The 15,760-nt window shown below is 42.7% G+C and overlaps 1 protein-coding gene across 1 annotated transcript in view; it reads left to right on the forward strand.

Annotated features, from left to right (window-relative positions):
• The first annotated feature begins 770 nt into the window (after positions 1 to 770).
• Positions 771 to 15,760, forward strand: part of ZNF683 (zinc finger protein 683) — a 334,807-nt gene continuing 319,817 nt past the window's right edge. Inside the window, exons 1-2 of the mRNA XM_078682653.1 lie at positions 771 to 810; positions 4,777 to 4,881. The gene's annotated coding sequence lies outside the window, so the exon portion shown is untranslated. The remainder of the gene's footprint in view (positions 811 to 4,776; positions 4,882 to 15,760) is intronic.

The raw sequence follows: 15,760 nt of genomic DNA on the forward strand, positions 1-15,760 counted from the left end.
CACCTCTTTGGTTGGGTTTCGCTCTTCCTGTCGCATAAACGTTGTCGCTCACCCCATCACATAAAACGGTAATACTTAATATACAGGACTTGCTGGTATAAAAGAACGGTCTCGGTGTAATCGGTTTGTGGTCTTTTTAAAGTTTGTTTCTCCTCAGACCACTTTCAAAGTAACTTGTGCAGGTGTCCAAAGTAATACACCTGAAAGTTGACATTTTGTTACAGACCGGGAACCATTACCCAAGTCAAGTGCCTCGAGGAAAAAGGAGAGACCCCACACGAATAAAAAGCATTACAAATGCAATAGGTCTCGCCTTTTATTAAGTTAAAGCTATTTGCTTTCCTATACAATACCATTAGCAAAGCAAATGGCTTTAACTTAATCAAAGACGAGACTTATTGCATTTTCAATGCGTGTTTGACCATGTCACACAAATGAGTCACACCATAAGAAAGAGTCCTCTCACAAGCCAAACCTGCCAACCTTAAGGTACTTTTCACCACGTGGTTGTACAGAAAAGAAGGCGTGGCTTGCAAAGACATGGCGAATGGTGCGTTGTCTGCTCTGCTCTACCTAAACATCCCCCACAACCCCCCAGATCACCCAACTTCTACAACAAGAATTAACACAAATGTAACCACCTTCCATGTCTTGGGGAGGTTTTGAGTAGAAACAAATAATGTGGTGAAGGGTGATTTTTATATTTTCTGTTTTCCCCTCTACTTTATTTCCTGTTTCCTCCCTAGGGTGGTGCCTCTCAGACCTGAGTTGTTACCGGGTGAGGTGAGGTCCTATCCTCGTACAAGACGGGTGAGCAAATCAGTATGACAAAAGTTTTTGGTTGGTATACACATCATATAGATATGAGTGACTGTGGTTCAATTAGATGTCCCACAGGTTATATAACCATTCTGGGGATTGTTTAGGAACTTGACTCACTGTTTCATTTTGAGTACTACAATGTGATTTTTATGTTATAGGTATCATTTGTATCCTGTTTGTACAGAGGAACGAAACTCGGAAGGCTGTATTGATTCCAACTTTATATCACTTTTTCACTTCACTTGTAATGCAGTAGCCATATAGATTATGTTAAGGTCCTGAAGGAAGCCTATGACTAACAGTCAAGAAGGTTGAAACATGTCGACTGGATTGTGAGGCAGCGTATTTTTTCAAAGCTGCTTCTGCACTACTTTTGATCAGGATTACAAGAGATATTTGTAATAAAAGTGTTTTCTCTTCTAAATCCTTTTTAACTTCACTAGCACAAACTGCACAAAAAATTCTATCACTCATTCATTGTGATCATTACGATTTGAGAACTTGTCTCCTCTTTGTTCCTTCATGACCTGATCGAAACCTAATCCACACTGTTTTCCTCTGTGACTAAAAGGTATAGTGAATGGTAGGAAGGATATCCAAATGATGACACTGACCACTCTGGTAATTGATGGAAATCCTATCTTTCGCAAAGGACCTTTTGCTTTGCTCTTGATTTCTTTGTAGTACTCTCTGTTACATGTTAGTTTAGTCCTTTTCCCCACTTACCGACCATCGGATTTAGTTGTTGTTTTATATAGGTTTTGAGTAGAGCCTCGCTGTGAGTTAGCCTGTATACTTGGTCGCCGTGTGAAGATGTGTGAAACCGCGTGTCGCATGGTGGCCCTGTGTAAGCTGGCAGGCCTGCTCCCGTTTGCCGGACTCCTCCATTAATTACAAACAAAGCAAACTGTAGTATCCTGCATATTTATTGTAAGGTGTTTTACCTTCCCTGCTCAGCCAGTATTGTATTGTGCTGTATGGATACACTTGCTTATTCACACTTGTTTTTAGTTTTCTGCTTCTCTACATTAGGTATTGACCCTCCCCATTATTATCCTACAGGATATTGCACAGTGGGTCTTACGTTCTTTGTCTCTGGGTACACCCCTTCGTGGGGTTTATATTTGATCTCACTTGTGTACACCATACACTTATCACTTCCCTACACAGGGATGGGTATGGGTACGAGCCCCATTTGCCCATATACTTGCCTACACAGGCCATTCACGGTTTCCACCCTTACAAAGGGCACGTTACATACGGTTTTTACCCTCACACACGGCACCGTATTATGGGTTACGTCCCATTTACTTTTACATTGTCACCCTCACACAGGGTGTCTCATGGGTTAATCACATTTACATTTTCACCCTCACACAGGGCGTCTTATTAGTTACAGTCCCATTTTATATTTACATAGAACCCTTACACAAGGCACAATTTTATGGGTCTTTTACCCATTTACATTTTTTAAAGTCACCCTCCCTGGGCGACATTTGGGTTACAGTCCCATTCACATTGCTCCTCACACTCTTGCATAGGAGTAGAGGACAGTCATGGGTCTAAGTCCCACTGGCTGTATTTGTCATTCTACATTGTGTTTTATTGCTACATACTCAATGCAATGTTAATCTCATTATTGATTGAATTGTTTTTTGGGAAATCGGGAGAGGATCAGTTGTACTATTGCACTTCTTTTCTTCTTCTCTGTTTCCATTATGTCCAGTTCTTCCTCGTGATGTCTTACCTATTTTCATCCTTGATCTCTGGACTTACATTGCCGTTTGTCTTGCTTTGTCTCCAGCCTTCCCTCCTCTTGTTGTTTCATCTTCTTCTTTCCTTGGTAGTATTCTCTCTCTTTCTCTTCCTTTTTCCGGAAGAGATCATTCATCCCTCTTCTTTGCATCTGTGTAGGCTGGTGTCTGGTTTGCGTTGTGCCTGGCTCTTTCTTCCCTTCCTGCCTGCCTGGCCAGTGGGTGAGTTCAGGGGTTAGTCCTTGGTGCGTCCATGTCTCTTTGTTCTCTGGTTGCTTACTTCTCTTTCTCCTCTGCTTCCTTCTCCTTCTTACCTTTTGTTGGTGAGTATGTGTATTACCTTTTTGTTCTTATTCACTCTCTACTTCTTTCGCATATCTCTGCTCTCTCTCCTTTTCGGTACTCCTGTGTTTCTGTATCCGTTTGATTGTCGTTGTGTCTGGGTCATTCCAACTTGTATATTCTTGCTCTTTGCTCCTTTTTCGTATTCTCCTTCCTGACTTTTCGCTTTGCCTTTCTCACACTTGTCCTCGGCGTTCTCTCTCTCACTACGTTGTTCCTTTCTTTCCATCTGTTCTTTGTTCATTCTCTTTATCTCTTCATCGTATTTTAAATTGTTCTTCCATTATAAGGAAAGGGGATATATGTAGTATCCTGCATATTTATTGTATGGTGTTTTACCTTCCCTGCTCAGCCAGTATCTGTGCTCTGACTCATTGGAACGTTGAAGTCTGATGATGCCTTGGAATGTTGGGACTGTGAGAGGCAGAGTGACAGTTGGTCATGGGCTGAGCAGCTGACAGGCAGCTCCTGGTGGGGCTCTGATCTACCACATATCTACATGATGTCCTGTACCTTACTTCCTGTTATCTTTATGAATAAACCATCTTGAAATACAACTTACCTGCGTGGACTTTCTTCACCACACAAACCAATTTATATGCAATTTCCATAAGTCCTCAATCAGACCCAAAGCAGGGAAAGGGGTTGAGAAGAAGAGATTTCAAAGAAACTCTTTTAGGTAACCTGCAATAAGGAGACCTGCTCCCTATGTCACCGCTTCCAACCCCTCTGTAAGGTGTGTCTCCTCAGGGTAGGCTCCTTAAAGTGGGTGACCCACAGCCCAGACAAAGATACAAACAATGATACTCGATGGACGTTCACAGGTGCCTCCTTTTTGCCAGACCAAAAAGCCTTAGCTGCCTGCACTTGCATGAAGGAACATGTCTTCTCAACATGATCCACCTTAGTTTCCAGGGGAAGCCCATGGAAATCTAAATGTGCAGGCCATTCAATTCTCTGTTGACCTTTAAAAGTGTCTCTCTTACGTGCAAAATTCCCCAGGCTAAGATAGGGTTACCAGAATTTTAAAGCCAAAAACTGGGACATTTCACAAAAATAAAAGAAGGACTACAATTTTACTTCAAGCGAGCGCATAGAATGACAGCGCTCCTCAGCAGAGAATTACAGAACAGGCAGTTTCAAAACTACATAAAATGCAATTTTTAAATCCCAGTAGCTTGCCTTTTAATGAAATTCCTTTCTTAAAACAACTGCTAACTATCCCTGCCTTGTAAAACATAAAAAGCACCTCCTGCCGTTTTCAGTCGACCCTCTTTAAAAACCGGGACATGAGCTAAATTTCTTGAAATCTCTCGGGTCAGCTGGTGAAAAACCAGGACCGTCCTAGCAAATCCGGGGTGCCTGTTCACCATAGGCTATGATCTGGGAGGAGCAAAAGACACTGGATCCCATGTAGTTCCTCCCTTTGTAGAGCTCACTTGCTAGAGCACAACATTCAGGAGCTTGGAGCACACACATTGCTTAACATTGATTGACTATCCAGTTATTATGATTTGCATACTTATTATGTTTGTCCCAATTTGCCAATTCTGTGTTTGTCCCCCCACCTTTCTTTTTAGGTCTCGACTGGCATACACTGCGCAGCAGTGTTGCGCAGCTCGAAAAAGTTTGTCTTTCAGTTACTGGGGTTGAACCCGCCTCTCTCTTCCATTGGCTAGCTCCATAAATGGAGGCTAGCCATTGGAAGAGAGATGTGTCAATCATTCTAGGAGCAGATTCGTGGGCGTTTCTGTGGTTTTTTAAGCTTCGCCCCCTTTGTTTCGTCATGCACAGGTGGGCCATAGTGGGTGTTTCCTTTTTTTTTCTCTTCAGGGCTGTTTTTTTGTCATTGTTAAAGTTTCTCTAGCCGGGATGGACGTAGCGATTGCTTCGCTGCAGGCGCGCACCCCTCCTCAAACCCGGAGAGCCTGCGGAGGACAACGCCGGAAGAAGTCGTCCTCAGGTAAGTGCTTGCTGTTGTGCTTCCCGCCCGCTCCCCCCGCGTTCGTTGTGCTTGTCTTGTGCTTCCCGCCCGCTCCCCCCAGCATTCGTTGTGCTTGCTGTTGTGCTTCCCGCCCGCTCCCCCGCGTTCGTTGTGCTTGCTGTTGTGCTTCCCGCCCGCTCCCCCCGTGTTCGTTGTGCTTGTCTTGTGCTTCCCGCCCGCTTCCCCCCCGCGTTCGTTGTGCTTGTCTTGTGCTTCCCGCCCGCTCCCCCCGCATTCGTTGTGCTTGTCTTGTTTATATTGTGTTTGTATTTCACTGCGCAGTCACTACATTTATAAAGCACACAATTCCAACTCAGCCCTCAGTGCGTGTCAACCTGTTGTGTAGGGTTACAAAACGAAGAGCCTTCAGTTTGATGTTATAACCTGAACTTAGCCAAGAAGGTTCTGGCAGGCGCTCACCTCATCGACTACTTCTCTCTACTCTCCAGCCAGCACGAGGCACAGAGAAATGCTTTGGTACTAAGCGCCACAGACTCTGCGATGAGGAGTTAAGTGATAGGATGTGGGCTGAGGGGTTAATGTTCTAAAGCGAGCATGCATTTTGATTAGGATCCTGTCATTCTTCAGAAGTCAATGAAGTGATCTCAGGACTAAGTGATAAGGACCCTAGGGCACCCGCCAGCTGCAGCCTGCTGAGCTTGTTGTAGCTGCGGGAGTAGTTTAGCAGAAAGTACAGCATGAAGAGCGATGCAGTAGTAGCGGTCCCTCAGATCCTTTCAATATGAAAGGGCAGGGGGGTACAAAAGCGCTCTTACTTTGTGTTGCTGAAAAAAGCAATGGTTAGCTGCGCCACGGGGAGTTGTTAGAGTCTGAAATAACACAGGCATTTGGCCTGTATAGGAATGTCTGACACCCACCCGCATATAAAAAAATTCCACTACAACTTGTGCCCTGTGGGAGCAGGTCAGCATCATCACAGGGCCCTACACGCCCCGTCAGCTATCACCTAAAACGTAATCCTGTGCGAACATTAGTGCCAGCAGGTGATTTTTAACTGTGATAACAACAACAGCGGATGCTTAATTATCGAAAATGATAAAAAAATGACATTGCAACTAAGCACATTATAGTAGGTTGTTAGTGAAAGGTGATTTGGTGCTATAGTAGTCCAACCAGGCACAGGCATTGCTCCTTAACCATACATTTTGCCAACCATCAGACAATATTAAAAGTGAATCTCTAAGTTCCAGAATGCTGTATAGTATTCGCTAGTAAACCAGTATTGACTGAGGTTAGGTGACGTGATGATGTGCATGTATGGTAGCTATATGGAACGGTAGCGCCTTCTGGTCCGATCCTATGTCACAGCCAGCAGCTGTTGCAACCAAGCTTCAAAATACTTGCTCTACGATAAGCAATCGTTTCTAGGCTATGTATGTGTTTGTGCTCTGTATGTGTGTGCAAATGCAATAGGTCTCGCATTTGTGAGAGATTAAGCTATTGGCATTGTAAATGACAATGCCATTTATTTAACTGTTTTCAAAACCAACACATAAATACAAAATTTGTCATTTACAATGCCAATAGCTCTAACTTTTACAAAGGCGAGACCGTTGCATTGTAAATGCTTGTTTATTCATTAGTTTTTCTTTTTTATTTATTTACTTCATTGCAAGCATTTGTTGTTAGGCACTTGTAGCCTTTTCGGTATGCTGCACTTTGACTTTAAATGTTTAAAAGGAGAAGAGGTGTGGCGCCGCAGCCAGGGTGACTGATTCCGCCATCTGGGGATCACGGTTCGATCCCCGGCACAGGCAGCAGATTAGCCCAGCACTATGTGACTCTGGGCAATAGCTTGCTTAATCTTCCCGATGGCCCCCAGTGCCAAGAGACCCTTACGGGTGATTGCTCGCGCTTTACAAATGTGGATTATTATTATTATTATTATTAATGTTTAAAATTAAAGCGCGCCATGCCATCAATGCCAAAAAAGTATTAAAAAAATGATAATCATATAAAGTTAAAGCATGGCCCACAAAGGCTAGCGCTCGTTCCTTAAGCTACTGGGTAATGGAATTTAAATACTAAGGGCCAGATGTAGGTAATTTTAATTTACCACCTCTTAAATACCGATTCATACCGAATCGGTATTTAAGAGGTGGTAAAATAGAGGGGGGAGATGTAGGTATTTCAGAATCGGTAAATACCGAATCGTTAAGATTCGGTATTTACCGAATCTGTAAATACCGATTCGGTATTGCCCATTGATTCCTATGGGCCTTGCAGCCCATAGGAATCAATGGGCAATACCGATTCTGTAATTACAGAATCGGTAAATACCGATTTTAGCAAGGGTGCAGGGGGTGTCACTTTGACACCCTCTGGCACCCCAAAAATAGGCATGTGCACCATGTGGCACGCAGACATGCCCTAAGGGCATGTCTGTGTGTCACATGGCACAGGTGTGCATGCACACATGTGCATCCACACCTGGAATCAGTATTTTACCACCCAATTGGATTGGGTGGTAAAATACCGAATCTCAAAGCCCTGTGGCACTCTGACATGTGCCAGCTACATCTGCATTTACAGAATCGGTATTTTACCGAGTCTGTATTTACCGATTCGGTAATTTTACCGAATCGGTAAATACAGAATCGGTAAAATTTCCTATTCTGTAAATGCATGCCCTACATCTCAAAATCCAATTACCGGTTGGTAACGGCCGAATTCGGCTGTTACCGACCGGTAATTGGCCACCTACATCTGGCCCTAGGTCTTAAGGGAAGGGTGTAGTACCACAGGCTGTTACTAGGTGTCTGTCTTGCTTTACACTCCAAAATAACCAAATTCAGTTCTCCCTAGCAGAGGCATTTGGTAAGGCAAAAAAACCCTTGGAAAGGGGCGCCACCCTCACCAAATGAGGTACACGGAGAGACAGTTCAGAATAAAGAGTGCACTTTTATTAGTTCAACACTCTCTAACAGAAAGGCTTTCCCAGATGTCAAATGAAAACAACATGCAAAATTATATATATGTATCACAAGTTCAAATGCATGAGATAAAACTCAAGTAGATAATTACTGTAAAACACATGCAAATATTGAGCACTTGCAAGTCAAGTAATAATAATGGAGCAAAAGATAAGCAGATTATAATAAAGGAATACTCATAAATCAAATGCAAGAGAGCAAATATAATAATAATGGACACCCAATGCAAGAAACGAGCACTGTCAAATGCAAGTAATCAAATACAAGAAATAATACTATCAAATGAAAGGCTCAAATATAAAGACCATGTACACACAGAGTGGAAACATAAAATATATACACAGAATACATCAGATAATGCCAATGAACCAATGAATAAAAATACTTCACAGGCTGGTCACTCAGCACACAGACAAAAACACATATCTCAATACCAATGATCAGAAAAAATACCTCACCAGCTGCACTATCTTCATCTTAGCAATTTTAAGAAAGGGGAGTGATTCAATTCATGAAGTTCAGAGGTTAGAATCAAAATTATCATCAACAAAAACACAATACCTCTGACACCATCAACCGGTTTTCACTTATGCCTCACGTTTTTTTCAATTAACTTTGGGCTACCATTTATTTATGGATTAATTCATTATTTTTCAAAAAGCAAAAAAGATGTAACCATCATGTTACACTTTAAGACCTACAACCCTCTTTTTGTTATTTTTGATGCATGAAATACTTTAAACACATATACAAAAGACATAGACACTATTTACATCACAAACTTGAATATGGCCTAGAGCCATGAAACATTAATACATACAAGTGAAAGTGATCCTGATTCTGAAAGTGTTTTACAAACATAACATTGCCAACATAAATAAGTCCTACTATTTTACAGTGTGATTGGGACTTTGTCTTATTCTGCCCTCAATAACATTTATTGTGCAGGTCCTGGAGACGTCAGAGAATTATTTACAAACTCAAGTTGAGAGCATCACCCATTCAGCTCTGGTGCGCCTATTATAGAGCAAAGTGGTTTAGTTTGGTTGCTCTGAACCTCTCTTTGTAGAGTTCCAACGTGTTTCGACCTTCAATGAGTAGGACCCAGCGCGATATGTCTAACGATGGTCTTCATTAGGTCGGGGCTTGGACAAGTAGGACTTTGGATGCCATCTTTGGCTCACGTGGTAAAATATAGTGGTACTCCTAAGTTCTTGTATTTCTTTTATTCTTTTCGGCATTCATAAGGTCTGTTTTATGTATCACGGGCGCTTGTGTCTCTTTGCGATTTCGCCTTCTAATCTGCGGAGCCGGCGGATGTGTACTCATTCCATTCTAACTTCATCTTAGCCCACACAAGACTGGGGAATCCCAAATTACAGTCCTGAGGTCAAGAGACTCCTCAAGCATGGAAATGCCGCACTGAGCAGGCGCGTCCGTCTCTCAGGAAAAATCCCCGGTTTCCGAGCCAGGAAACCCCAGTTTTATAATATTCTCAATGCATGAGAAGACATCCTCTACAGCAAGGAAACCTACTAGTGCTGGCCCAGCTCCTGCAATCATTCCAAGGCAAAGGATTTCTCACGTATTCTCTCAACATGTTCCAGCCCCTTATCCAGGGGCGGCTCCTCCATTGGGGCATGGGGGTGTCGCACCACTGCTTTCTCGCAGTGCAAGAAGCAAAAACATAAAATGGTAAAACTACCATTTTATGTTTCTGCTTCTCGCACTGCAAGAAAGCAGAAGAGCCTGGTTGGGGGCCGTCGGGCGGGCGGTCCTGCTCGAGGGCAGGGGGGGAGTGGCTTCGCCACTGTTGTAGGCACTGACTGTTTGGTCGGCCCTCTGGGCCTTGTACACCGTTTTGATTATTTCACACAGACATATTTAGTACTTGCAGTGTAACATATTGAACCTTTAAAGTAACATTCTCAAGTGTTCCGTTTCCTTTTTCTGAAAGTGTTGGTTTCTGCTGCCATGATGTCGTGCTGTTGAGATTTACCCTGACTATAGACCGATTTGTGCAGCACAGCACTGTGTCCCTGCACACTATTGAATCCTTGTACAGACAAAGAGTTCCCTCCTCTCAGTACAAAGCGAGGGCTGGTGTTACTGTGAATATAAGAGCATGGATTACCCTTGCTGGAATGTTCTTTGGTGCAGATTATTTTTTAGTAGCTCTGAATACACTGCTCTGCGCCTCTGGCCGGCTGACTAGTTTCACCATTTACACTTGGCACATAAGATATCGGCAGAAGTTGCTTTTGTCTGAGATACTGCATTTATTCGTGTAAAGTTGAGGCTCGGTAAATATGCTAGTGTAGCGATCGGATTACAGTATTCACTGCTGATTACCTTCACTACATTGACTACTTGTTAGGTCTCGCCTGGCGTTAGCAGCGCGCAAGTGTTGCTCTCGCCATGCAAGGGCCTTTTGGAATCGATACTGATTCCAAGCGTGCACGCGGACGGACAGAAGATGTGCATGCGGGGACTGGATGCTTCACTGGCGGCGTGAAACTCTGGGGACTTTTTTTTGGGCTCGTCAAACTGTACTTTTCAATATTTGAAGCTTTTAATAAGCAGCGCGAAAATCAAATAATGAAAAAAAGAGTCGGCAATCTTTGATTGTGCTCATTGGAGCGAATGTATTTTTTAAGAGGTACGGCACACTTTAGTTTTAGTGGCTGCTCCACTTCTGTGTATTTTCTTTTGCCATTATTACAGCTTGCTTCTCACTGCCGTCCCGATGACCCCCCACCTTGGCGCGTGCTGAACCTTCAGCAGTAGCAGCAACACAGGCATCATGCTTAATATTTCAGCAGACGCCCGCGTGACTTGCTCACCTTGCCAATGCTTGCTTTTGAAATTTTGAAGAGAGGAACACGCAGGAGTTTTGCCCGCTGTCGTTACCTGTCACCCGTAAACGTCTCGTGTTTTTTGTAGACCCTTAAAACATGAACACTTTACTGTTGGAAAGTACTTGTTTTATCCAAAGGAAGCTTGCACTGTTGTTGTTGTACTATGCCTCTGCTGTGTAAGCGAATTAAGCCTGCACTTCAGCCACGATACGCGCGTGCTCTGTATGTTAGGGTAGCTTGCACGGATGCCATGGGTACACGTTCTATATGTGACAGGCGGTTGCACCGCTCTTCTGTTGTGCTGTGCCCGTGCTATGCACGAGACTGACTCTTCCACTACAAATGCTCTTTATATGAGGAGGGTACACTACTACCCCTTTAGCTCTTCTATGTCAGGGAAGCTCGCACTTCTACTTCTGTGGTGGGCCGGTATTGTGTGTGAAAGTGGCACTTACACTGCCATTGTATACCTTTTTTTATGTGAGCGCTGCCATTCTGTGCCGTTTGGTTGTCGTTCTTCTTATGTTTTTGCGAGGTGTCCTAGTTTTTGGTTTTAAAAACCTGGTTACCCTAGAATCTGTTCAATCTCTGAGTGTCCCAGCACGTTTTCACTGCTTTGATAGTAAGTTCTATACATGAGTGAAGCGTGCACTGCTCTTTTCTGTTTATTTATTTTCTACCGTTGTTTAATTCACCTGTAGGTTTTCAGGGCTGCCAAAGCTCGTTCGGCATGCGAGTGCAGCATGCACTTCTCTCTGTGGGTATATATACTGTCCCTTGAGGGTTCAGGATGTTTACACTCTTGCTCTCTGCCTGGGACTTTGAGGGAGGGCCGTTCATAGAATTCAAAGATAACGTTCAGAAATATAGTGTATATATTATTTGACGTAAAGGGCAGCGAGGGAATGCATACAGTTAACACCCACTAGGCTTGCACAAGTCCGGAACACAAAAATAGGAACAACAGCAAGCGTGCCATACAGAGGGAAAATCTGTTTTTCTTGGAAATGGGCGGGTCTGAGCAAAGCGCGCACCCCAATCTGCCTCAAGCTTTTTTTTTTGGATGAAGCGATAACACTGAACACGAATTGTGTATTCAGTAAACTAACGTGGTGAGTTAAAGCCATTTTTGCAGAGCCTTGCAAGAACCCTGAAGATCAAAGATTTGAGTCGAGGTGAAGTTGATTTGGCACAATATCCTTGGCTCAACACCATCAACTGTTGCATAGCTAAACACTTATAAGGTCCCAAAGGCGAGACCTATTGGCTATGCCAATGCTTTTTATGTTTTTTGTCAGATTTAATAATTCATGAAGGGCTGGTCCTGCATCCAAACCCTTCCTCTGCTCAGGTCTTCGACCTTTCTACATCCCTTGACCCCCCCAACAGAGTCCGCAATGTCCGTGTGTGGTTTTATAATAGGATTTCCTGTGAGTCACAGCCTTGAATATCCATTCCAGAACGTCCTTAATGCCCCGCAGTACCAAAACATATCAGTCAGTCACCTTGTGAATTACATTTAAGATATTCCTTGGCTATGAGTGATAAATGAATTCTTTCTTCAGTTAACATTTTTTTACTACATTTTTTATGGAACACATGTCTTGGCTCTGCAATTCACGTACACTTGAATATCTATGAACACATAAAAACGATGATAATGACTGTGAGTTAGGTTCCCAGGGGAAGAGATTTTGATAATGCCAACGTCATCCCCAAAAGCTGTTGCTAGCTGCAAATGAAACCCGGTCACTTTTACACCTTTAGCAAGTACGCATATCTCCGGTGAGGGCACATAGCGCCTTCAAGCGTTTGTTATAGCGAGGTTAAGTGGCCCTTTGATGGACACCCGCTGGGCAGTGAGGAGAGGACAGAGTGTGGCATATCCAGACAGTCCCTCCGTGCGCCTATGTGGTTCCTGTGAACACTGCACATGTTCTACCTAAACTTGCATTCCTAAGCATGGCTGTTTTTTCCAGAATATTGTTTTAGTTTTTTTTGTTATGACCAGCATATAGCTTCAAAGTGTGTGTGATTTCCGGTTGTGGGTGGGAATTGTTTGAGCCCTCTGACTGGAGTTGAAGCTGAAGGTAGTGCACCTTTCTCACAGGGCAGTCAGTGGGTCAAAAAAGTGTTCAGAACACATGCTCAGCCACACCTTGTGTTATTCTACCTATTCTTGCTCTGCCTTTGATATCACTGAGGTTGAAACTCCTGTGTTATGTCAATGCAGAAGTCTATTTTGAAAGTACTTTTGCACTAATTAGATGTGTTGTCAAGTTATGATTTGTCTTTTGAACTTTACTGCTGTCCTTCAACTCTGGATGTCCCATTTGTAAAACTTGCTCTTCCATAGCTTCAAAGTGAAACTGACAGAGTGAAGTGTCAGTGTTGGTTGTTTGCATCTAATGACATGCTTATGTATACCACTTAAAACACATATAATTACATATGCACACATTATATTTTATATTTGGTTTAACTATAATGCATAGTTAATGTACCTTTGAATAGCTGTAGTTAGTGTATGTTCACCATAACTTATCAGAAGATGTACTAGGCCTCAGAAAAACTCCATTTTGTTTTTGCTTGTTGTACATAATCTTTTTGTCATTCCAGGAACCAACAGCTGCTGTGTTCTTGTTATTCTCAAATTTTATTGATAAAAATTATCTGTGAATGTTGTTTGTTGCAGTCAGAGTAGAAAAAGTCCTCCCTTTGTCTGATATCTTAGAGGGAGGTGGGATTGAAGCTTTTTGTTGCCGTAGTCATGTGAAAGGGACTGACACTAACACTGAGTTTGTTGTGAATGTTTACATTTGATTGGTTGATTTGACAAAGCAGGGTGAAAAGGATTATTTTATTGCTATTTTGTTTACAGTGGTAGTGCTACAACAAGGACATTTTAGGCAGAGCTGGCTAGAGGAGGAGGTGTGAAAGCATGAATTGCACAGGGCAAAAATCTAAGAGTTTTACATTTCAAATTGGCACTTGCCTGGGGAGGGAGGAAGGGAGTAATTTACAGCAGCTTTTATTTGAGACACCCATGAGTCACTTGAAACCTAAAGCAAGCAGATAAAAGCAACAAAGCGAGCTTTCATTTGACAGTAACGGTTATTAGTAAGCCCTTAGACATACAGCAATGCGGGGGACTTGAGAAGTGAGAACTGTTGGTAACAATATGTATTCTGACTTTAGATTCGTAATTCTAATTTCATGACAATCGCTCATTTAATTTATTTGGAGTGAACCTCAGGTCAGGAAAAAAAATGTGCACATGATTTATTACAACACGGTTGATCAGCGGGCAAGCCAATGACACTTTTGTGTATCTTTTTGCGTGAAAGTTCTGTTTTTCATTTTATTTATGTGTGCACTATACCTGAGTACTGATCTAGACAGGATTGTATTGTTGTTTTGTGGTGTTTATGTTCAGTGAGGCTCGAAACTGGATGGTAGAATGGACCTTGGCGCGGGTGAGGCACAGGGAAGCACACTGCTGCTAGTTTCATGACCAGCTCCAGTGTGCTTACCCTTCCTCTCAAGTGCTTCGCAGACCTGTGCTTCACCAGTGGCAATTTGCAAAGAAAAGCATGCACTGTGCTCTGGTGAACAGGCCAATGAGTTAGCATAGCAATTCTCTGAATATATTGAATAAGCAGCTACCAGTGGCATTATCATATGAAGTATTTGTATTGATGTCATTACTACAGTTTCACAATTGCTTTATTACCCTTCTTGCTTTCCCAAATTTGCTTGAAAATGCACAATTTGCCCAATTGTTTTTCCAAAAAGTTCTGCGAGAGAACCTCCAGAGGCCCTTGTTATGATAGTCTGGCTCACTCACTACGCTCGCTCACCACAGGGCACTCATCATGAACTTTTACGCCTCACCAACCATTTTCAAATGTCACCAGCCGCCACTGCCCTTATCTTAGTGAAGCTAGCAAAAGTAGAAAACATCTCCAAAAGAGGAAAAAACTCTTGAATGTGAATAACCTAAATAATCATGAGTAACCTGGGGGCCTGCTTGTGTGTGCAGACCTCACGATAGACAGAGTCAGAATTCAAGTGGAGTTTAGGGTATGCTAAAGCACATAGGTAAAACTCAATTTTACAATGTACAACATATTGCACATTTGTGCACCACTGCCTACAGCACTATACTCTGAAACAGAGAAGTACATTCCACACCTTTATCTCTCTCATGCTTTCAAACCAAACGCACATCCCACACGTTCGGTTACTGGCAAGGCTAAATCTATCCTACTCTGTGAAACACTCCCATTCTGAAGCTACAAGGAGACATGAAAGGAAATAATCACAAGGCAAAATGCAAGTGCAGAATTAATTAAAACATAAAGTCAATTAAAACAATGGTAGTGAAAGGTCATCACGTGGTCCCATTGCATAGAAGTGCAAGTAGCAGTACAGTGTCCCATGAGCACCTAGTAACAGCCTCTGGTTCTGCACCCTTTCCTTAATACCTAATATAGGAATTCCATTGCCCAGTGGCTCAAGGAACAAGCACGAACATTTGCGAGCATTGTGTTTTTAGGCTTTTGTAGCCTTTGCAATAAAAAAAGAAATTGCACTAATGAATGAAAAATGCGTGTACTCGTTCCTTAGGCCACCGGAAATGGATTCCAAATATTAGGTCTTAAGGAAAGGCTGCAGTACCACAGGCTGTTACCTGATAACAGCCTGTGGTACTGCACCCTTTCCTTCATTAGTGAAATCACTTTTCTTATTATGCAACTCCTGGCATAATTTTAAACAAAAAAATAAATATTAGCATTTGCAACGCCAATAGCTCACATTTTCATAATGCGAGACCTATTGCATTGCAAAAGCTTCTTTCACCCTGGAAACGAAGCAAGATTTTCCAGGAACTCTGTGTATTTAAACAACATAAACCACACCTTTTTCAGCTCACCTCTCGCAGAGTATGGAAAGAGCCCAGGGTATTTCCTGTACGACACTAAAATCGAAGCATTCATTCAAACAACTGTTCTTTATCAAACCATCAGGCCTACCCCTTTTCGC

This window comes from Lissotriton helveticus, chromosome 3_1 (assembly GCF_964261635.1).
Source record: "Lissotriton helveticus chromosome 3_1, aLisHel1.1, whole genome shotgun sequence".
NCBI classification, from domain to species: Eukaryota; Metazoa; Chordata; class Amphibia; order Caudata; family Salamandridae; genus Lissotriton; species Lissotriton helveticus.